Here is a 23,305-nt window from a genome sequence, read left to right on the forward strand (position 1 = left end):
TGAGAGATCTACACTGGCTCCCGGTCAACAAGAGACTCACCTTCCGTCTCCTCACCCACGCACACAAAGCCCTACACAACCAAGGCCCAGCATACCTCAACAGCCACCTCAACTTCTACGCCCCCACACGCCAGCTCCGATCGACCGGCCACGCCCTCGCCTCCGTCCCCCACATCCGAAGAGCCACCACAGGAGGAAGGTCCTTCTCCTACCTGGCCGCCAAGACTTGGAACTCCCTCCCGACCCACCTCCGCCTGACCCAGGACCACCTTGCCTTCAGGAAGCAGCTCAAGACCTGGCTGTTCGAGCAGTAGCGGACCCCCCCTCCCCTAGCGCCTTGAGACCCTCCGGGTGAGTAGTGAGCTATATAAATGCTTTGATTGATTGATTGATTGATTGATTGATCTCATCTTTGAAAAAAGAACGTCTAGTACCACACCACTGAAAGTTGGTTGTGACATTGCACAAAATGAAGTACTGCCATTATTTTCACTATTGTTGTCATTGATGTGGGAATCCTATTGTCAAGCAGAAGATCCAGCTCCAGCTGATGACATACATCAACAATGTATTGGCTAATGAATCAGCTTTTGTTATTGTTATTATTATATATTTATTTGTAGAAAAAATTATTTTTGGGGGGGAATTTGTTTTATTTTTTGTAGAAAAAGTAGGGAAAATCCTCCTTTCATTAGGTAATGACAACACTTCTAGTAGGAAAAACTAAGTCCATTTTCAGAGATTACTCAAGAAGAGACTCAAAACTTTCTGGAATCTAAAATCAGGATCTCCTTTGGATTCTGCACCCCATGTATTTTGTAAAAGGGGAAAAGTACTAATCTTTGCACTGATGGATATGTCCAACTGTTTACTCAGTCTAGGCACAGTACCAGAAAAATGGAAACATGCATCTACTAAAAAACCAATCAGCTGATCTGGAGTAATCTGTGAATTATCAACTCATAAGTCTTAAGAAAGTAATTAGTAAAGTCCTGGAAAAATATGCCAATCAAATTTTGGCATCATATTTTGAAACAGATAATATTTTGCATCAGTCACGGACTGGCTTTTGGGCAGGCAGTAGCACCAAAACTACTCTTATTGCGGCCACAGAAGGGTTGAAGGCCATCTTAGATCAGTGTGGAGCTGCTGTGCTGATACTGTTGGATCCCAGTGTGGCATTTGATACCGTTTCTCATCAGGTATTAATCTCTAAGCTAAAAGATAGTGGATTCTCTGCATCTGCTCTTAAGTGGCTATGTGTGATCCTGTCTAACAGAACCTTCCAATGTTGTGAAGGGTCCACTTTGTTCAACATCTTCTCTCTGAAGCTCTTAAGTTAAGTTCTCTCTTAAGCTTCTCTCGCTGTTCAATTTGTATGTCACCGAATTGTCAGAAATAAGTAATTACGATTTCACCAGTATGTTGTATATAAGTATGGGCGAATTTTGCGAATCTCGCGTTCGCGAATTTTGCGGATTTGCAAACTCGCAATCCGCAAAATCCGCGAATTCCCGCGAATTTGCGGATTTTTTTATTTTTTATGTTCGCACGGATTTCTGCAAGTTCGCGAGGGTTTTGTACAATTTCGCAAATTGCGAAGTTGTACAAAACGCGTGCGAACTTGCAGAAACCCGTGCGAACACAATGTGCCCAGTAGGGTATGTGCCTCTTGTGTGAATAAAAGGTCAGAGAAAGATCAGTTCAGCAGATGAAGAGAAAGAAGCTCCTGGTCACAGGAACAGCACGGGTATTGCGCTCGTGAAAGTCAAGGATGCAAAGCCTATCCAGCATCACAGCTGATTTTCCACGGTAGATTTGGGAAGAAGGCACACCTGTCCAGCCTCGACGACGCTCACGATTGTTTTTGGGCTAATGAATGAGTCACTGAATTTGAGCATCAACTAGTTCGAGCAACCATGTGTGTGTTACTATACAATCGCCCCGAAGGGCGCAGGGGTCCCTTGAGTGAGCTGCAGACCTGTGCCCAGCCATGCAACTATTTTACAATGGCGCCAGCAAGCTGCCAGCGCCGTTGTAAAATAGTTACAAAGTTAGCTTGCACAGGAAGCACTTAGATAAAATAAAGCAGCACCTGCTTCGTTTTATCTAGTGGTTCCTGTGCAAGCTAACTTTGTAACTATTTTACAACGGCGCTGGCAGCTTGCTGGCACCATTGTAAAATAGTTGCATGAGTGGGGGTTCAACTTTTAAACCCGTTACGTTCGCGGGTTTTTTTTTTGCGGATTTTGCGGGAAATCCGCAAAATTCGCGGATTGCGGATTTCCCAAAAATCCACAAAATCCGCGAGCGTAACAGATTTCCCGCTCACACTTAGTTGTATACAGATGACACTCAGATTATTATTGCTCTCTCCCACCAAACTATTAACACCTCAGCCCCTCTTAATGCATACCTTAAACTTGTTGTGGAGTGGATGGCAGGAAGTAGCTTTATTCTCAAAGGGGAAAAAACAGAGGTGTTGGTGGTAGGGAACAACCCCTCGAGATGGATGGAAATGGTTTGGACTGACTCTTGTGGTAATCACCCGACTCCAAAATCTGAAGTCAAATGCCTCGGTGTACGGTTTGATGGAAAAATGACAATGGTGGCGCAAGCTAAGAAAACTGCCATCTATCAGCTTTGGCATTTTAAGAGCTTTAAGAAAACTGCTTAGATGGATACCATAGACCTCTCATAGACAGGTAATACAAGGTCTTGTTATGTCTAGGCTTGAATATGAGAACTCTTTGCATCTGGGTTGCCTGAAGTCGGTAACAATATATTTTGCCTTCCTAGTGCCTAGACTTTAGAATGGACTGCTGCTGAAGCTAAGGCAGACTAACTCTATATCGTCCATGAGGAAAATGCAAACAGCGTTCCTGTGTTAACTGTTTTCTCAGTTGCAGTCTGTGTTTCTCAGCAGAGGGAAACCCTGACAGGTAGCGAGGCGGTAACAAAATCCTTATGAATAGAATCATGAATAAAATTATATCCTATTCTTCAATGGTGGGAAGGTCTGGAACAGTAAATGTTAATATAGCATGAAGCATTTGGATTATACACAGGTTCTAACGTATTAGAAAAAATGTCAATTGAAAATCTTTATTCCAATTTAATAAAATTCTACTTTTTGCTTTGTCGATTTGGCTTGTTTGGTCATTTTAAAAATAATGTGAAAAGCATTCTGTACATGTGAATTATTTATGTATGACCGATAATTTAATTTCAGATTTTTTAATTCTATGATAAAACAACTAACTTGAAAAAACTGAGAGAAGAAATACAACACCAGTCTTTGAACTGGTAATTTTTGATTTAATTCAACAAAAGAAAATGGAAACATTACAAGATGGGAAAAAAAGAAATCAATCATGGTGAATGAAACTAGTATTGAAGAGCCAAAATTCTCAGAATTCCAATGTACAAAATACATCTGGCATCAAAATGTAAATGTATTCACAAAATAGTCCACAAAGAGAAAGCTAGTCACACACTGGAAGAAATTAGGTTCTTCTTCTCTTGCTGGTGGTGGTGGAAGTCTTGCCATCCTCTCCTGCTGGTCCGGATGAATGTCCCCTCCTGAGGGTGATTGGTGGATCCACAGTTGCAGGAACTGAGATGGGTGCAGTAGTTTCCTCTTGTGGCAGCACCTCCCCTTCTGTGGTGGAGGCAAATGTATTAGGCCCTGATGTTGTTGGACTGCAGAAAGGGGAATATGTTGCTGGAAAAGCCATGTACATATGGGAAAAACAATCCTACAGCACCCCAAACAAGGAGCCCAAATTGGAGTTAAGATTTTCCATCTGAACAATTTGCTCCCTTTACAACGGATTCCTCTCCTGAAGTACCTGGCCTATCCTGTCTTAGGTCTGACTGAGGGATCATAAGACTTGGCATATGGTAGCCTGGCTGACAATGAACCCAGTCCCTGTTCCCCTGACCCAGTATGCCCCATACCACTGGGTCCTGGCTGAACTTGAGGTGGTGGTGTTGTTTGATCAACAGCAGCCAGGACTGGAGGGAACAGGATTGGGATGATGTTCCTTTGGCCACAGGAAGTGGAGGTAATACAGAGGCTGATGTGTGGTAAGGGTTGGGAGGTTTAGGTGTGGTCTGAGTGTGCCTCACTGTAGCTGTCTACCCAGGCAGACCAGATGTACCAACCTGCTTCTCGCCCTCTGGACTTGCTGAAGTGGATTCCTCACTAAAGGCTTGTTCTTGGTTTGGAGTGGAGGTATTATCAGTAGCAGTGGCAGATGGTTGTCCATATAGTCTGAGTGTTGGACCCATATAAAGTAAACAAAGGTATACATTTTAAAAGTCTGGATTATACATCAAATGAGTTTGAAGTAAAAAGAAATGCAACCTAGAAGCAAAAATAGAATTATATTGATTATTATACCTTTCAGTAGCATTATAAGAAAATACAAAAACAGATTAATATACACACACAACTATTTAAAGAAAGCAGGTAAAATGAGGTCCAAATGAAAAAAGGAAAATATTATAATGTTCACCACACATTCAGCACAACACAGTAGTGGGGAGAAATATGAAAGAAACAATTCCTAGGCCAATAATATGACAAATCTGATTAATAAACAACTTAGAATGATAAGTAGTATTAGTCACCATATAAACATTGCAAAGTACAGCAGCTTATACTCAGTATACAGTTTTACATTCATGAGAATGTTTCAGTCAACAAATTTTGATTTGTGAAACAAATAACATGAATTCAATAACATGGCAAGATAATGACAACAAACTAAATTAAAATCAAAACCATTTCAAAACACAGCATAACATAGACATTGATGAATTCATTGCACATAGGCATACGTGAAATCTGAAAGAAAAGATAGAATGAACACTATAACATTGCAATATTATTTTAACACAACAAAAACAAGGTGTCATGGTAGTTGTAGTCATTTCACTTATTAAAATCAAAAGAAGAAGTGTAGCTGGGAGCCTGATAAAAGGTCCAGTGCCTTTGCTCCCAGGAGTCAGTTAAGCAATCCTAGAGGGGCACTGTTCCTATAGTGTATACTTGCAGGCTTCTATGACTGTTGGGACAGTCTGATGGGCATATCCTTAATAGGAATTGATGCCCTCATGGGTGGTGTCATGCTCCTTGTGGGATTGGAGCTACAGTACTCCACTGGCCCCATGAGAGGGCTCTTTGGCAGAGATATTTTGATTTTAAGCATTGATGGTGAGTGCAGGTGTGTGGGAAGTTATAAATGGTGAGTTAAAACTACCTCAAGGATAACTCAATGTCTTAATTGCATTCACAGGTCTCCACGGTAGGATTAAAAAGTGATGTGCAGAGATTGGAAAATTCTTGTGATGGAGAAGGACAACCTACTCATGTGTGAGAGATCTGGGTCTTATGTGTGCGAGATCTGTGGCGACATGTTTCACATCCTTGTGGTCCAGGAGGGATCCGCTGTGTTTCTACAGGACAAAAAATGGGAGAGACACAGTCCCTACCCTTTTTCTGGGCTGTGTTTGGCAATACTGTGTCACATGGAGTAATTACTACAACAATGTCCACTGGTGGTATAAATACATAATGGTCAGATGATCTGCATCTGAATAGATTTTTCCAACCTGCAAGAAAATAGTAGTGAAAAGAAACATTTCATCAGCTGAAAGAAGATAAAATATTGTGGGTACCCAGGTGGAATCACCTGGGTCAATGGTAAGTCACGACGTGCAAGGAGCAATAAAAAGTTGTGGTTCTCCTGTGGTGCAATGTGTTATATCACTAGGGCAAATCGAGGCAATCAGTTAACACCGCTCTCAGGGTGAATTTAGACAAACACAGACATATAAATATTAGCAAATACATAGCGATACAAGTGCTGTCATAATGGTTCAAACCTAAGGGTAGGGTCTCTGTCTCTTGCCCTTAGAGGCAATGAATTGGGCAGCATAGGTCAAGGCTGGGACCCGCAACTCAATCTGTGGTTTTAGTTACTGCTGTTGAGTTCGTTTTAGCGAGGGAAGAGAAAAGGAGAGGAGAAGATATTTAGAAATCCTCCCGATTGTCTTGCTCCTGTGCTCGATTCGGTGCCGCATCTGCAAGAGGACCGGGAATCTCCTATTACGCACGTGTATAGTTGCAGTGTCAATACCGTGTACCTGTTGCCCCGTCTGCCCGCCCGGAGGTGAGAGAGTGCTGTGAGCTGCCAGGTTAAATATCCTTTCTGAAGGCAGCTCTGGCACTTAGTCTCATGGTGATGATGTGCCTGTCTATCATCGCGCTCTGGCATGCGTGTGTGCCTGTCGGGGAACTCATTAGAGGCACCGGAATACTGGTGGGAGACTGGCAGCCATCTTAGAGTGTGTTAATCAGTGTAATCAGATCGTATTGTGAGATACATCTGGGCAGTTGTCCTTGAGGCTAGAATCAACCACTGGTATAACTACTATGTCATTATTGATGGTGGGAGATTTGGAGGTATTTAGTGATGCTCATTATCTTCATCGGTCTCACTGTGGTCCTCAGAAAAAACTAACAGGACACTTAGAGTATGTTAATAAGGGTATTCTTACTGTATAGTAACGTACATTTCGAGGTAAACAGTAATGCTTTTTTTCTTCATCCCTCACACAATGGTACTCAGATATTGGGATTTGCAATAACTGGTATAAGGTTCATAGTTAAAGTTATTTTCTAATTCCCTCCAGGGGTGGTACTGTGAGGCTGGTTTTCTGAATATATTCACTAACTGGACGTGTTGAGGTTATGTAGTCTGGTATCAATTTTTCCAAATTCAGAGGACCCTAAATCATGTGGTTGATTCACTACTCAGGAGATCTTCCCTAGTATTGGGGAAAGCTCCACATGCTGGAATTGGCTTTGCCTCATAAGATGGCCGACAGATGAGAAGCTCTGGCCGGGAGCTCCCTGCCAGGGTTTGCCTTTTTGTCTTAAATCCCCTAATTTCGTCCCCCCCTGGACCCTCTTTCTCACCTGGGGTCCTGCTCGACAGCGGTCTTCATCTTCTCTAATCTCCCGCATATCGGCTCAAGATCTTCAGAGGATTGCGGGATCGTTGTTTTCAGGCTACGGAGCACGAGCAAACATGGGCGATGCCCAGTGGAGCTGCCAGACAGCTGTAGGGGTGATTGGCTCTGGTTCTGCTGCCACGACCGTCACCTACCTAGCCTGGCATCGAGCATTGTCTCTCCTCGCCTCTCCTGCATGCCTCCCTCTTTCCCCGTCTTCCTGATGATGCCCTGATGAGGGGTTTCTTTCTTCCCTGGTGGCTGTTGGGGAATTGGCGGGGATGCTCTCCTCTGGCCATCGCCTGCCTTTCCGGATCGAAGACGGGGTTGCCTGGCATCCTGCTGTGCTGAAAAGCGAACCAAAGCGAGTGCAGACATGAAAGTCACAAGGTGCTGCTGCCCTGCACCACTGAGCTTGCTTCCTTTCTTCCTGAGTTGCTTGACTTCCTGACTGGCTCTTGACTTTCCACTTCCTGGGACTGCTGCCTGGACTCCTGCGCTTTCTTCCCCTGCAGTGGATTACCGGGAGAGAGCAGCGATTTTTGACCATGCCTCCCTCAGGTGCATAGCTGCAGCCTTTCCCATTCAGCTCTGCCTTTGGGGTAGATTTTGAACTCAGTATTTTTTTTGGGTCAGTTTTTATTTTTGCATTCACGCAGCCCTGCCATCTTATCTTTGTAACTCTTGGGGTCCAAGTCATTGGTTACTCCATTTTGCGGTTTTGGTTGCGCCCCTGACTGTTCCTTGCCACTAGCCACCTCCCTCTACCTCTGGTTTGGTCATTGCCCCTCTTGCTCGGTTTCACTGCGCTCTTTGTGTTTTGGCTTGGTGGGACACCCCGTCCACTTCTAACTCTCTGCCCCACCCAGTGAGGAAGTCCAGCATCGGTTTAATTGTGGATCCCTGGACCCTCTCCGGTTTTGTTCAACTTGTCTTCTGACTTTTGGTAACCACAGAAGTTCTCTTCTCCATTACCGATCGTCCTGACTTGCTATGTACTCTTAACCCTTTACTTTTACTCGTCTACCATCCTTTCTCCTTGGACCTGTTTCTATTTTATTCTTATGCTCTAGTAAAGGATGTATTTTTGTGATAATGTCTTTCTCCATGGTACGTTTTTATTCTAGGAAATTCTGTAACTATGTAACAATATTCTGTTGTAACCACTTCCTTAAGTAAAGCGCTCTGATACCTCCAGGTCTAGCTAGCACTATATACAACTCTTCAAATAAATGAATAAATAAATAAATTGTAAACCTATGTGATCCCGGTGGCCCCAGTGTATTGGTGTATGTGGGTACCATCTGGGGTGATACAGTATTTGATGCCAGAATACCTAAGACGATAGACCTAGAATGGCAAGTTCTGATAGCCAGGCGGGGGGGGCACAGGGGAGGACATTATTTCTTTCTTGTTATTATTCCCAGTGTTTCATGACCTTTAGGCATTCTATCCTAGGGCATATTGTCATTTAAGCCTCCTATGTGTGTCTTTAAGCAGAAAACCCAACATTTTACCTATTGAATAGGGGTTTACTGTTCCAGTTGTCATTGGCTTCAAGTATGGTCTATTTGATATCATCAGCTGTGTGGTTTTTGGTGATGAAGTGGACTGACATTTTTATTGTGTTTCTATTGCACTGGGTGTTGCTTTGGTGTTCAGCCACTGTTTTTTATCATACATGTTGTCATTCCTACGTAGCGCAATGAGCATGAGCAAGTAATGAGGTATAAGTAGTTCCTCATATTATAGTTGATGTGTCTCCTTTGTGACATGGTCTGGTCTCTCCTAGGTCATTCTCCTTGGTGGTTTTTGTGGGAGGACAGCTGGTATAGTTGTCACAAGGGTGCTGGCCTGTCACTGGTGGGAGCCCCCACAGTGTCTGTTGTATTTCCTTACATACCAATTTGGGTTGGATATGTGCCAGAAGATCCTTGAGGTTCTGTGTTCGTTTGAAGGAGAATAAGGGATCAGGAACATCTAGTGGTCTTGCCTACAGAATGTGCCAGTTCTTCTTTATGATCTTCTTCATCTGATTTGCAGAAGGTGTAAAAGTTGTTACACACAAGATGGTCTATGGATTGCTTTGTTCTGGGTTCCAGTAGAGCTTCACAGGGATTGTGCCTTGCCCACTTGTATGTCCGTTTGATGGTTCTCCGTGGGTAGTGACGTGCTGTTAAATTATTCCAAGTTCCCTTGCTTGTGAGTCGTATTCTTGCATGGTGTCAGAATTCCATCATAGTCGTAAGAATTGGCCAACTGGAAGATTTTCTCTAAGGGATTTGGGATGGTTACTTTCATATATAACCAGGCTGTTCCGGTCCATTGGTTTTTTGTAGTTCATTGAAGTGAGGGTGCCAGCTCGTCTTTGAATTAATAGATCCAAGAATGGTGCTGATTCTGTGGATACCATGGTGATAAATTTCAAATATGGATTTAAGGTGTTTATACATGAGTAGAATTCCGTACATGTGAGGGCATTACCATGCCAGAGAATGAGGATGTCATCGATGAATATTTTCCAAATGATGATGTCATCTTTGTATCGGTTAGTCTAAGAGTTGATGTGCTATTCCTCAAAGGAGGCCATATAGAGGCAGGCCAGACTGGGGGCAAACGTACTCCCCATAGAAGTTCCTTGTACCTGATAGTATAGTTGTTCCTTAAATTGAAAGAAGTTCTTTTTTAGGGCAATAAGTGCATATTCCACTATGAAGCTGATAGGTGTGGAAGACTCCCAGGGGTGTTCTTTCATCAAAGTATTCTCAAGGACTTCAATTGCCACATCCTATGGTATCTTGGTGTATAGCACTTCAACGTATAACGTACTAGTAAATCAATTTGATCATGTTGGATAAGGTCCTGCAGTAAATTGAGTACGTCTGTGGTGTCTTTTAGGTATGTTGGTGTCCTCATAACCAATGGCCTCAGGAGGAAATTGCAAAACTTGCTCAGTGGTTCCAAAAGGGAATTGATTCCTGAAATGATTCATCTTCCATGAGGTGAGGTGGTCCCTTTGTGGATCTTTGGTAAGGTGTAGAAGTAGGGTATTACTGGTTTCATGTTGACCAGGAAGTCTGCCTCACTCTTTGATATCCACCACTCCGTTTCTGCCGTATCAACCATTTGTTTGATCATAGTGGTAAGTCTCATTGTGGGATTAATCTCAATTGGATGGTAGCATTGCTTCTTAGAAAGTTGGCTAAAACCTTCTTGCTCTTAGTTTGGGGGTATCCTATAGTACAATGGCTCCCCCCTTGTACCCCAGTTTTGTGACAAGAGAAGGATATTCTGTGATATTGCGTATAGTGTTCCTTTCTTGAACGGTGGGGTGTCTCTACAGGTGGGTGTGGTGCCTGTACAAGTAGAGGGTGCCTGCACATGTGGGCACTTACCTGTATAGGTGAGGGGTACCTGAAGAGGTGGGGGACGTGCTGGTACAAGGGGGTGCCAGTGTTGGTGGGGGGCATGCCTATGGGATATGTGTCTGTGAAGGTGGGGGGGCGTGCCTATGCAGGTGGTGATACAGGTGGCTGGGTGCGGTGGGGTCCAGGTTGGTATTTTGGGACTCCTTTATTTGTTGACCATAAATGAAGACTTTGAAACATTTTAAACATGCCCTCCATCCTCCTCATGGCCAAGGCATGGTGTCTTGCATTCTCTTCCCTATACATTACAATTATGGTGCACCCTCAAATTGTCTTGCCAACACTTCACAATACTGTCCAAGACATGGGTCTGCCTGTCAATCATTTGAGAGATTTTCTATAGTGAGTCTGAAATTTGAGAAAGAATAGCCCCCATTTCACAAATGTTCTGCCTCACATTGGACTGTTGTAGAAAAATATATTCCTCCACTGGCCAACATGAGATGTCATCTGATATGACCATCAGGCCCACCAGCATGGAGAGAGGTGGCACTTGGGAGGAGGCTGTGGGGAGGAGATTCATGCCTAGGGTGTGCGTGCTTCTCACCAAGGGTATTATGTCCTTCAGATGCTTGAGAGTAGGCCTTAGAAGCACTTTCATGGGAGAAGTTTATGGACGATTCAACACATTGACCTTGGATGTGATGTCCATGAGGAGGTGATGGTTGTGTTGGGGAAGGTGAACTCTGTGGCTTGTTGGTTGACTGCAGGGAATGGGCAGTACTCAGAAGGGAAGTAGGAGATTCAATACTTGCCGGACCTGATGTGGCATTCTGTCTTTCAGCCAGTAGACCAACAATGCCCTCCCCCTAATCCAGGTCCTCCCCTACACCAATACTAGCTCAACTTCTTCCTCCTCATCTTAGTCTTGCTGAGCAGTGCTAACCACTGATATCGCTGCTTGGCGGGGGAGTTCAGGTTCTCCCCTAAGATTGCCTGCTGCTATCTGCTGGTGGGTGGTTTAGCTTCATCAAGTAACTCAGTCAATGGCGCCTGCCAGCTATCGGGGAGTGGTGGAGCTTCTGGGAACACAAAACATACACTACACCGAACATATACAAAAAAAGCCACTTACTTGACCACAAGCCTCACTCTGCACCTGAACTTCCTCTTTCCTGCAGAACGGGACCAGTCGACTTGCTTATCCCATCATGGCGCTGCTCTGCACCGCCAGGATTGGATGGAATGTTCTGGGTGGACGCTCCTTCAGGGGCTTTAGGTCTAAGACAGCTAGGTGGAGAGCTTCAATGTGCACATGTCACTTTGGACGGTGCAAGATAGCCGTCCAAAGTGACATGTGCACTTTGGAGCATCCAACTTGCCACTGCTCCTGTCCTCAGCAGTAGAAGACACGCCCAATTATGTCTCTGGGCTCAGGGCAGGCAGGCTGGCTGCTACAGTGCGCACCACAGTAAAAAGAATATAGCAATGAAATATTTTCATTGCCATTTAATTTGTTTCTGCGCAGCTCACAGCGGGCGGGGGCAAACCCCCCCACCCAAGTGAAAAAACGCAGCTGGGCTCATTACCCCCAGCACCTGAAAGACAGAGGTTGCAACATATGAAGTATTGGCCATAGTATATCATGTGCTACAAGATATAAGTTAGAACAATCCTACTTTTCATCCACCTGAAGTTCCATGTACGATCTGGTTTGTGTAAGCCTACATGTGACTGCTCTGACTGTAGCATTGTGGTGTTCAATGAAGATGTGAAATGCAAAATCACACTCAGCAACTCTAGCCATAGATCTGTATGGCATTGATATACTCCCTTGATGTCAGCTGCTGAATCAGAATCCTTGATTGTATGGGAGAAGACATGATCATCAATCCAGCAACTTTAGAAGGAAGTGACACCTTAATTAATGTACAGTATGAATATGTGAACATGCAAAATTAACACAGACATCCCTGATTATGGTGGAATGTATCACACACCAAAATTAGATGTTTAGGAAAATGGCTATATCTGCAAAATTACTGGATGAGGTACTTTGGATGACGGAGTTCTCTCCTGACAACAGCTGTAATTAAACAAACGTATCCCTATTACAATACAAAGGATGATGTATATTATTTTATTTAGGACGGCCCGGGACCAGGGTTCGATTCCCGGCGCGGCAGGTTTCTGGACCAAGGTCAGCGGACTCGATAATTCTCTCGCCTCGGTGCCCACTCTGATCAGCGATCACACTCGGCAACTCTGGGCATTAGCTTGCCTCATCTTCACTAACGGCCCCACCAGACCGCCGGGGATGCCTGGTCCCACCCTGGAGATACCCATTAAGGGACCATCTCTCAGGGAAGCCAGGAAGGGTTTCGCAGAGGTCGAAGCGCCTTGGGACCCTCCGGGTAAGTAGTGCGCTATATAAATGCCTAATCATTTACATTTACATTTACTTTCAACACAGTTAGTGCTACTTCTCTTTAAATGAGACAATATATGCAATTAGGTACATACTTTATTATTTCAATTTAAATATTAAGTCATACTTTCATTGGCCAACATGTTATGAAGTAGTATACTTTTATCAACCATATCTGAGCATATTAAGATGGGTGGGGTGACAACAGGGACATTCAACACACACCACACCATGTCATCCGATATATTAGACTATGAGCGTTATAACTATGAAAGTTATATGTAAGTGACCTTACCAGGGTCTACCATCCACCCACTGTGTGGTGCCTAACCATTTATCATACCCATTCGTGGAACATATACTAGCTAAGATTACACGTGTGAAAGAAGTTATGGAGTTTAAGAAAAATATCTATAGTTTGTCTGATAATTATGTAGTACATGAAACCCACTTCTGGGCATATTTAAATACCAGTTTGTGCAGGTGGTAGTGGTTGATCTGCTCCATGACGTTGACAGTGCAAGTGCAGGAACCTCTACTTCAGTGTGTGGTTTTACTCTGGCTACATGTGGAAGTTCAGTGAGGAAGTAAAAAGACAAATACAACAAATAATGATTGTGTACAACTTTTAGCATACCTACTTAATTATATTTACAATGCAAATACGATGTTTACTAATTTGTGCACAATTTCATGTGCCTTTTACAAAACTTCATTGAAATCACTAGCAGAGATAGTCAATAGTTTCTGAAGGAGACATTGGAAGTTAACATTCTCAGTACTTAGGATTCTGGGACTTGTAGTGTGATAGACAAAATGAAACACAGTAGAATTCACCATGAATATTTTCACAAACGTGAGATAACATCCATAGTCAGAATTGTACTTCATATTAACCGCTTTTTTAATAACGTTATTGTTTCGGATTCACAAAGAGCCTCCACAGTAATGGCAGAGGCTCCCAACCAGTGGCGGAATCTTTGCACTGCAGTTTCTCATTGTGGAGATTCCACCATGTCTGCGGAGGCTCTGTGCGAATTGTGCCCATTGTTTAATCAGCACACCTTACCTGACACCACAATAAGCTCATTAGTTACAGCTAGCCCATGCAGCAGGTGGGGCTGCATGATGAAGAGATGGTCCTTTTCAAGTGGCGTGAGACGGGATGGGTTCCAGTTTGTCCACCAGGGAGTACTCTGCCACCTCTATCCTGGTGAACTTATCCTTCACCATTCTCCTCTCATCGTGCTACTCCTTTTTGATGTCAGTGATGGTCTGGTCATCCTCCCTCAATGCACTGACTGCATTAGCCAACTACTGCCATACAGCTTCCTTCTATGATGCACTGATGAGGTATGGAGGTAAACAATGGAGCTTTCTGTAGTCCTCCACTACAAATTTTACTTTCATTTGAGTCTACTACTCTGTGATGTTTTTCTTGCTCCTGGTGTTCAACATGCTGACACTTGGCAGATGACAAGCAAAAGCGCAAAGCAGACAGCTGAAAAAACGTGTTTGGGGAAAAAACACAGCCATGGATGTGTGCTTTCTTTTTGTGGTTTGCAGGGCATGAGTTGCAGGGGGCATTAATTGTACGTAGGTGTATGTAATTACACTATCCCTACCCCAAGTGTGCAGAGACGTTTTAATGCATGGTTAAAGTGGGCTCTGGCCCAGGGCCCCAGCCTTTCAGGGGGCCCACTAACAGAGTCAGCTCCCTTCTCCAGAGTTTTGCCCTAATGACCTTGACTATTTCTTAAACAGATTGTTTTAAATACTGTTTTCCTTTAATTTATTTCTTATGTCTTTGATGTGTGAGAGTCTAGTACAACCATTTTGCAGAGAAATGTTGTGCTTATGTTTCATGCAATATACATAAAAAAGTTTATTTTAGATCAAAACAAGGCCTAACATATACGAAATGGGAGGGCATCCCAGAGATTATTTGCAGTAATATAGGTGAGCTGCTGCTGTATTAAAATATTGAAAACACACATAACTATCCCTAAATATTAGTTGTAAACACATTTAGGGCCTTATTTATGAGAAGTGATACATTGCTATGTGAAAACAGGAATGCATCACTTCTTACTGTGCCTGCAGCGTCTCCTTGAAACCAAGGAGAGGGGCTCTTAAACTCCAAAGAGATGGAGCACCCAATAACTTTAAAGTTCAAAAACCAATATACCCTTTGGAGAAACCTTAGGTAATCTTGAAACCACAATACATGCAGCCACATTCATACTGCACACAGGATATTACTCACACTCTGGATGTTTAAGGCACTTATATATAAATTTAATAAGATTTAAAATGCGAAACAAAGATTAAAAAAATACCGGTATATACAGTTTAAAATACTTAAAAAAACAGTAGATCCTAATGAGAATTAATTCACATTAAAAAAGGAGAATTTATCTAGACATCTGTATTAGTCATACAATTTGTTAATTTGGATCAATAGACAGCACTATGCACGGACATCAATTCCCTGTCTAATTCTGACTGCTGACTTTGTACCAGATTTAACACCAAGACACAGGGCAACAAGGACATTGTTTGAGGGTCTTTTCGATTGTCCATATGTATATTGAAATCTCCCAGAAAAAGGCAGTTGTTGTATTTTAAGGCCAGGGAGATGTTGGCTATATTAAGCGTTGTAAAAACTTTTCCAATTGCACCAGGAGGTCTGAAAATCAGAAAACCAGCTATGCTATGATGGGGGGATAAGGTACAGCGGAAGCCTAAGGACTCTGGACCCTCGATGTTTTCCATTGGGATGGGAGAGCAGTCTAGTTTTTTATTGTAAATTATGGTGACAACACCCCCTCCCCCGTCCCCCCCACTCGGTCGGTCCCTCCTAAGGATTTTATAACCCGTAGGGATGGTCGAGGTGATAGTAGGGTTGGAGGCTTCAGACAGCCAGGACTCAGTGAGAAATAAAAGATCAGGCTGTTTGTCTAAAAGTAGGTCATAAACGTGTGGTTTGTGCATTTGCATAAAGCGACAATTTAAAAGGGTGGCCTTTAAGTCCTCTGTTTTCTTATTCTTGTTACACTTATTGTTGCCTGGGATGATCTTGCGTGCGTGTTTCCTGGGCTAGAGGAGAGACCTGTTGCACTTATTGCATCGAACGTCTACCTCCAAGCTCGGATCAGCCACTGTACACTGACATAATCGTAGCCGCCTAAAGCTAAGCAGTTTTTCCCTATTGTAAGATAGTGGAAGAAACTCACCGGAGGGAAACTGTGCAGCATGGCCGTCCGTTTGCATTGTGAATATATAGGCTAATGCCTATGATGCAAACTGGATCTCTAACGCAGCTGAGGAAGTGGGAACTGCATAAGCGGAAGTGAGGAGCGCAATAGTAGTCCCAGCCCTCTGCACAATCGGCATATCAGCCGCTGCGGACTGGAGGAAAAGCAAGATGAGAATCGGAGCAGCTAAGGAGGTGTGGGCAAGCAGATTCAAGTAAAGTTCAAGTGCACGTAGGTAGGATAAATTGGTAAAAAGCACAGAGTAATTCAGCCTCACAACCTAGGATTCATCCTCAACTCCTCCCTCTCCATGTCTAAACAGGTCAACGCCGTCTCCTCCTACTGCTACAACACCCTCCGCATGCTTCGCAGGATCTACAAGTGGATCCCGACCGAAACAAGAAGAACGGTTACACAGGCCCTCGTCAGCAGCAGACTGGACTACGGCAACGCACTCTACTCAGGAATCCCAACCAAACACCTACGACGACTACAACGCATCCAAAACGCCTCTGCCCGACTGATCGTCAACGTCCCCTGCCACAGCCATATCACCCCCCTCCTGAGAGTCCTACACTGGCTCCCCGTCGACAAGAGGATCACCTTCAAGCTCCTCATTCACGCACACAAAGCACTCCACAACGCCGGACCAGCCTACCTGAACAGCAGACTCAGCTTCTACACCCCTACCCGCCAGCTCCGCTCCACTAGCCCCGCCCTCGCCGCTGTCCCCCGCATCCAACGAACAACCTCTGGTGGCATATCCTTCTCCTACCTCACCGCCAAGACCTGGAACACCCTCACTACCCACCTACGGAAGACCCAAGACCTACTCGCCTTCAGAAGACTCCTCAAGACCTGGCTCTTTGAGCAGTAGCGGCACCCCCCCCCCCCCCCCCCCCCCCCAGCGCCTAGAGACGCTCATGGGTAAGTAGCCCGGTTTACAAGTACTCTGATTGATTGATTGATATACAATTTAAAAAGTATTAAAAACCTAGTAGCTGGGCATGAAGCACTAAATCCTACTGCTGTCAGCTGCACGTGTCTGTTTGCATCGGTAATATATGGGCTACTGTCTATGATGCAAACTGGATCGCTAACGCAGCTGAGGAAGCGGAAAGAGGGGCTCAAATTAGATCTTAAATTCAAAGCTGTTCTGAACAGGGGCCCCCAAAATATGTTTGGCCCAGGGCCCCCAAAATCCTTAAGAAGTCCCTGCAAGTGCGGAGGTTCTGCCCCGAGTGCGGAGGTTCCGCCCTAAGTACGTAACCTCCACTCCACCCTGAGTGCAGAACCTCTGCAGGTGTAAAGATGCAACTCATAAGTCCTTTTGTGAATACCGTAAAGTAGTTAAGTTAGACTTTTGGTCTAATTTAGACTTTAGCTTTAACTTCACCTTTGTGAGTCAGGCCCACAATGTTTCATGAATCTGGCCTACGACCACTATTTAGCTTTTAAAAGAGATGAATCCGTCATATTTTCTGCAGCTTGCTACTGATCAGGAACTCGGATCCTGCATTAGCCTTGAGGTCTCACTCAGCCACAGTCCTTTTTCTTCACTAGGGAGCAATTTGTAATTAAATGATATGTGTCACTATCAATTTATCACAAAGAAGCACATTAAAATAAATCAGTGAGAATACAATACTGATTTAACAAACATTGGCCCTTCTTCTGTAAAAAGTGCCTTGATCAGGTTTAATTTACATTTCAAGTAGAGGCACTGCAGTCTGTGATCTACCTCAGTATTAGTATTATATAAAAAATCTGTGCGTATTATAATAATAAACAGGACATGTTTGAAACAATACACGGTGTTAATAGCGTCAACATGTAAAATAGTATTGAAACTTAGGCTGAACACTTATATAGGTGTTGAGGCTGTGACTAATGTTGAGAAAGTTTACTGTCAAGACTGAGAAATAGTTTATGTATTTATGCCTGCACTAAAAGTGAGCATAAAAGCTTTTTTGGAACAGCAACTCAAGTGGACATGATCAACTGAGACAGAAAGTAGATAAGAGTTTGTTCAACTGGAGCCAGACATTGAAGGCGTTTTAAATGTATCAGAAAGTAGACATTTTCATTGCACAAATCACTGGAAAAAATGATAACGTATGTTATTAATGAATCCAGATGAAAGCTAGTAAAAAAAAGGTGGGATATTAAACATCAGGGACTCAGGGTTGAGAGTGGAAACAGGGACTTTACACACGATCTATTAAAAGCTGTAAGAAGATGTTCTAATTATGTTTCTGTATGGCTGCAAAAGAATGGAAATTCAATACTGCAAAGTGAACAAAAAAAGAATGCGTTTTGAGTGATGAAACTGAGATGCCTGCCAGTGAATCACTGAAGAGTCAGCACACTTTAGAAATATACGTGATAAAAGCCAATAACTGGATTTAGGCATACAACCACACTAAAGCGCTGGTGAGCTAGTTGTGGGGGTGTTTAGGAAGATTTAATCCTGAGACAATTAGCACATTTTAGATCACTTGGGCCCCATTCCTGAAAGGGAGGTCATTTTACAAACAGCATTAAAATTTGGACACTGGTGACTGTGAGTTACAGCACAGTTGCGGAATTTGCCTTGGCAGGTTTACCGGCAGATTAGCCTGCTTTCCAGGTCGGAATGCACATGTAGATGTATTGCACATTAACTGATTTTCCCCATTTCGAACCTGTGATCCTACACAAACCCTTTCAGGTAATACCTTGAAGGATTAGCATGTGGAATTTGGTAAAGCATCAGGCTAATGCGAGTTTTCTGCCCATCTTGGAATCTGGAATTAGGATTTCCTATTTACAGGCTGGACAAGAAAAAAGGCCAGAATGTTTTCCCTTTTTGGCAGAATTTTCTGAAAATTTGAAGAATATCAGGAAACAAAATGAACATTTGTTATTGCTTGCACAAATCGCCCTAAACTGGAGGGATGGACCAATGACTGAAAGTTCTGGAACAGTTTACATTGCTCTGTCAAAAGTTTCTACATTATAAAAATCTTTCTGACCCACATGATGGCAACTAGGACAGATCAATAGAGAGACAAATAAATGGATTGACGGCAAGATCTCTTTTAGCCATCCCATGGATAAAAGGTGCACGCTTTTTGTCAACCATGTTCATGGATAAGTCCAAATCTCTATTGGGGCTACGTCACCAAAAAGACCGGCTCCTGGATCAGGACGTTTAAGTCTATTTGTGGAACAACAAATCTGAAACATAACGTGTACTACTACATAGGCTCTGAAAACGAGGCACATGGCCATTCTGTTGACCTTAGTGTGCTAGGAAGCCAACAGCCAGCCCAGGGAGCCCAGCTTTTGCTGCCATGAGTCTCAAACTGATCTACACCTCGCTATAAGATGGCGGTGGGCTGTTGAAGAATCTATGACATCAGTTGTTTGTGGACAACTACTAAGCAACCTGCACCAGTGACACAGATGGGCAGCTAGAGAGATCATGTATTGGAAGTGTAGGTGAAGTGTTGATTCTGGCAATCAAACACCCCTCTGCACCAGCAATTATTCTTTTCAGTTGCCATTGCAGCCCTGTTTACCTGGCTAACTTCAGTAGTCAAGCACCTGAGTGGATAGCCACTGTGAACCTTGTGTGTTCCTGGGCAGCTGCCCTTAGTTCCCTCTAACTCCCCAATGTCAGTGTACCTCTCCTGGGTCCTTGAAGTGGATGCACAAAGTCAAACACACTGTCCCCTTGTCTTGCAGATACCCATGCCACTGTATCTGCCACAGTTGATGTCAAAGCTACAACGCAACACGTTTTGCACAATTATTGGGGGTTTTTCTCCATAAGGATTTTTTCCTGTGGGGAAAGCCCTTCACTGGCATTGTAGTGTAAAATATGCTCTAGAACTCTCTCTGGCTCTTCCCAGCTTCCCTTTCCTTCCTTTCCCTCTCTCTCTCTTTTTTCTGTGGAATGTTCATCTGCCCTTGTCATCAACATGCTAAGGCAGTAACTTGACAGTTGAAGAGAACCATGCGAGATGACAGTCAACAGTGGTTTTGCTCTGAATAACATAACATTATAGATAGTTAACAGAGAATTACAGGGATGTTTTTCACTGATTGTTCTAAGTAACATTAAATAGACAACAAGAACCAAGCTAAAAATCATTGCAATTCCTTTTTTACCCATTGCTAATTGTATGTTATGTATTGCTCCAAAAATCATCTGCCCCTGATTTCAACGGTTACGAAGGGGCAGAGGAATAATGGGGAAGTCATACTTAACATGACCTCTCCTTCCCCAACCAAATGTGACTAACATATCTTATCTTTCTATACCTTTCTTCCCCCTCCTACTGCGGTGCTCTCTGCTTTTAGTCAAAGCAGACAAGCAGTGATGCACTGAGAGTCTCTCAGAGAACCCTTTCTGCCTTGCTTGGAACACCTTTATGATTAATAACATTTGGTGACCAGTTTTGTAATCTATTGTTGCTGCGTCATAGCAGTGAGTTACTAGATCTAGAATCTGCTATAAACTATAGAGACTTTCCATTCATAAGAAACCATGTTACTTTTCCTAGAGTTTCAGTGGCTATTTCTTCAAATTCATCACAGTCCCCGCCCTCCTAATGAAATTTGAGAGTCTTTTCTACAAAGTGTCACCCTGAAAAAGTTACTGGAGGAGAGTATAGAAGTGTTTCAGGGTGGAGATAAATATGAAAATGTTTATGAATACTTACAAACATACAGGTTTTGAGCGTCCCTTAATTTACGGTGGGCATATGGCAATAGTTCCCTGTTTTGTACCATACGTATGAAGATAAGAAATGGTCACATATAGTGGGTGTTCCACTATTTAAGAGCGTATTATGATCCTAAAATTGCACTTAGCTTGACTCTAATAGGAATATTGTGGAATTTTGTAAATATTTTTAGTCACCTAACCTACGTTTTCTTTATGCCTGCGAAATAGGTTATAAATTTGCCCTCACATGCTCAGAGCAATATACTCCTTAACCCAAAGCAGTCCTTCATACCCAGGGTGGCAATGGAAAACCAACATAAATGGTGGTAAACGGGCATTATGAACAGATTGTGAACAACAGCTAGGCACTAAGGGGCTCATGTATGAGCTTTGTGATGCAGTACAGCGCAACAAGTCACCTTCCTGCGCTGCACGGCATGACAGGATAGGGGCAGGAAGGTGCCCTATTTAATGTAATAAGGTGCATTCCTGTCCTTTCAATGCAGCGCACATAGTAGGAGGAAGAAACAAAGAGAAATAGAATCATTTCTCCTCGTTACCCCTTCCCCGGAAAGGTGTAAGATTTTTGCACAGTCCCATGTTTACAAGTTCTTGTAAATCTGGGGATGCATCAAAATCCATGGGAACACCCATGCAATGCCCATGGAATGCTTTCCCAGGGCAGTGTAACGCAACACAGCAATTTGTACTGCGTTGCGTTGCTCCAGAATATTTGAGCCACTCAGAGTCACGCAAAGTGGCTTTTTTTTGCGTGGTTTCAACATTTATCTTAAGGATTGCATCACTGTGGTGCAAGAGCGACGCAAACGGCCTCACAAATAGACCCCAAAATAAAAAGTGTGTGTAAATATATATATATATGTATATATATATATATATATATATATATATATATATATATATATATATATATATATATATATATATATATATATATATATTACGTACTGGCGATAGCCAGTAGGTATATATAGTTAGGACCTAGTTACCATAGGAAATTCTGAACATTCTATTGGGAATAACTTTGGCGCTGATTGAGGGATCTGCCTGTCATTTTCCTTAAATTTGCCAGTTTTTGGGGGATTTGTCAAGCGGAGGCCGAGAAAAAAGGGGGGGTCCCAAAACGTGTTTTCCCTATGTTAATTTCCATAGGGACATTCTGACAAGGCTACAGCTCGATCGGCTGAACGGAATTACACCAGAATTGGTAAAACGGTAGGGACTGGTATGCAGCAGTGCCTTTTGTATGTTTGGTGAAAATCCCTCCAGTTGTTCTTGAGAAAATTGAATTTGAAATTTTTCAAAGGGCATTTTCTATGGGACCTTTAGACACGGCTACAGCCCGAACGGCTGAACGGAATTACACCAAACTTGCCAAATGGTAGGGCAGGTATGCAGTAGTGCCTTTTCTATATTTGGTGAAAATCCCTCCAGTAGTTGTTGAGAAATTGAATTTGAGCAAATTATATATCTATATGCGCTCGACATTCTAATGGGAATAACTTTGGCGCCGATTGAGGATCTGTGTGTAATTTCCCAGAATTTTGGCCAGCTCCGCTCCTTCCCTTAAAGTTTCAGGGGGATTGGTCAAGCGGGGGCCGAAAGGGGGTCCCAATACGTGTTTTTCCCATGTTAATTTCCATTGGGACCTTTAGACACGGTTACAGCCCGAACGGCTGAATAGAATTACACTAAACTTGGCAAAATGGTAGGGCATGGTATGCAGATGTGCATTTGCTACGTTTGGTGAAAATCCCTCTAGTAGTTCTTGAGAAAATTGAATTTGAAATTTTTCAAATGGCATTTTCTATGGGACCTTCAGACACAGCTACAGCCCGAACGGCTGAACGGAATTACACCAAACTTGGCAAAATGGTAGGGACAGGTATGCAGTAGTGCCTTTTCTATATTTGGTGAAAATCCCTACAGTAGTTGTTGAGAAAATTGAATTTGAGCAAATTATATATCTATACGCGCTCACCGTACGCGTACCGCACGTGTACGTGTGCGTACCCTTACGTGCACGAGCGAGTTTCTGATTGGCTGACAGTCGACTGTCAACATTCCAAACTGTCCAAACCAGGAAGTGTTGGCCACCATCTTGTTTTTCAGGAGAACTGAGGCACAAGAGAGCCCAAAACAAGAGTGGAAAACACGAAAAGGGGGCAGGGTAGAGACCCCCCAACCCTCTAGTCCTTCTCAGGGCGTCCCAAAAGGACCCCCAAGGGCAAAAAAAAATAAAAAATTGAAAAAATCGCGGGGTACGCGCACCGTGCGCGTACGGTACGCGTACCGTGCGCGTTCCCCGCGATTTAAAAAAAAATAACTTTTTCTTGCACTTGGTGGTCATTCTGGGACACCCTGAGAAGGGCTAGGGGGTCAGGGGGTCTCAACCCTGCCCCCTTTTCGCGTTTTCCACTCTTGTTTTGAGCTCTCTTGTGCCTCACTTCTCCTGAGAAACAAGATGGCTGCTCAGTTGGTCCCAGAAGGATAA

Source organism: Lissotriton vulgaris, chromosome 3_1, assembly GCF_964263255.1.
Source record: "Lissotriton vulgaris chromosome 3_1, aLisVul1.2, whole genome shotgun sequence".
NCBI lineage: Eukaryota > Metazoa > Chordata > Amphibia > Caudata > Salamandridae > Lissotriton > Lissotriton vulgaris.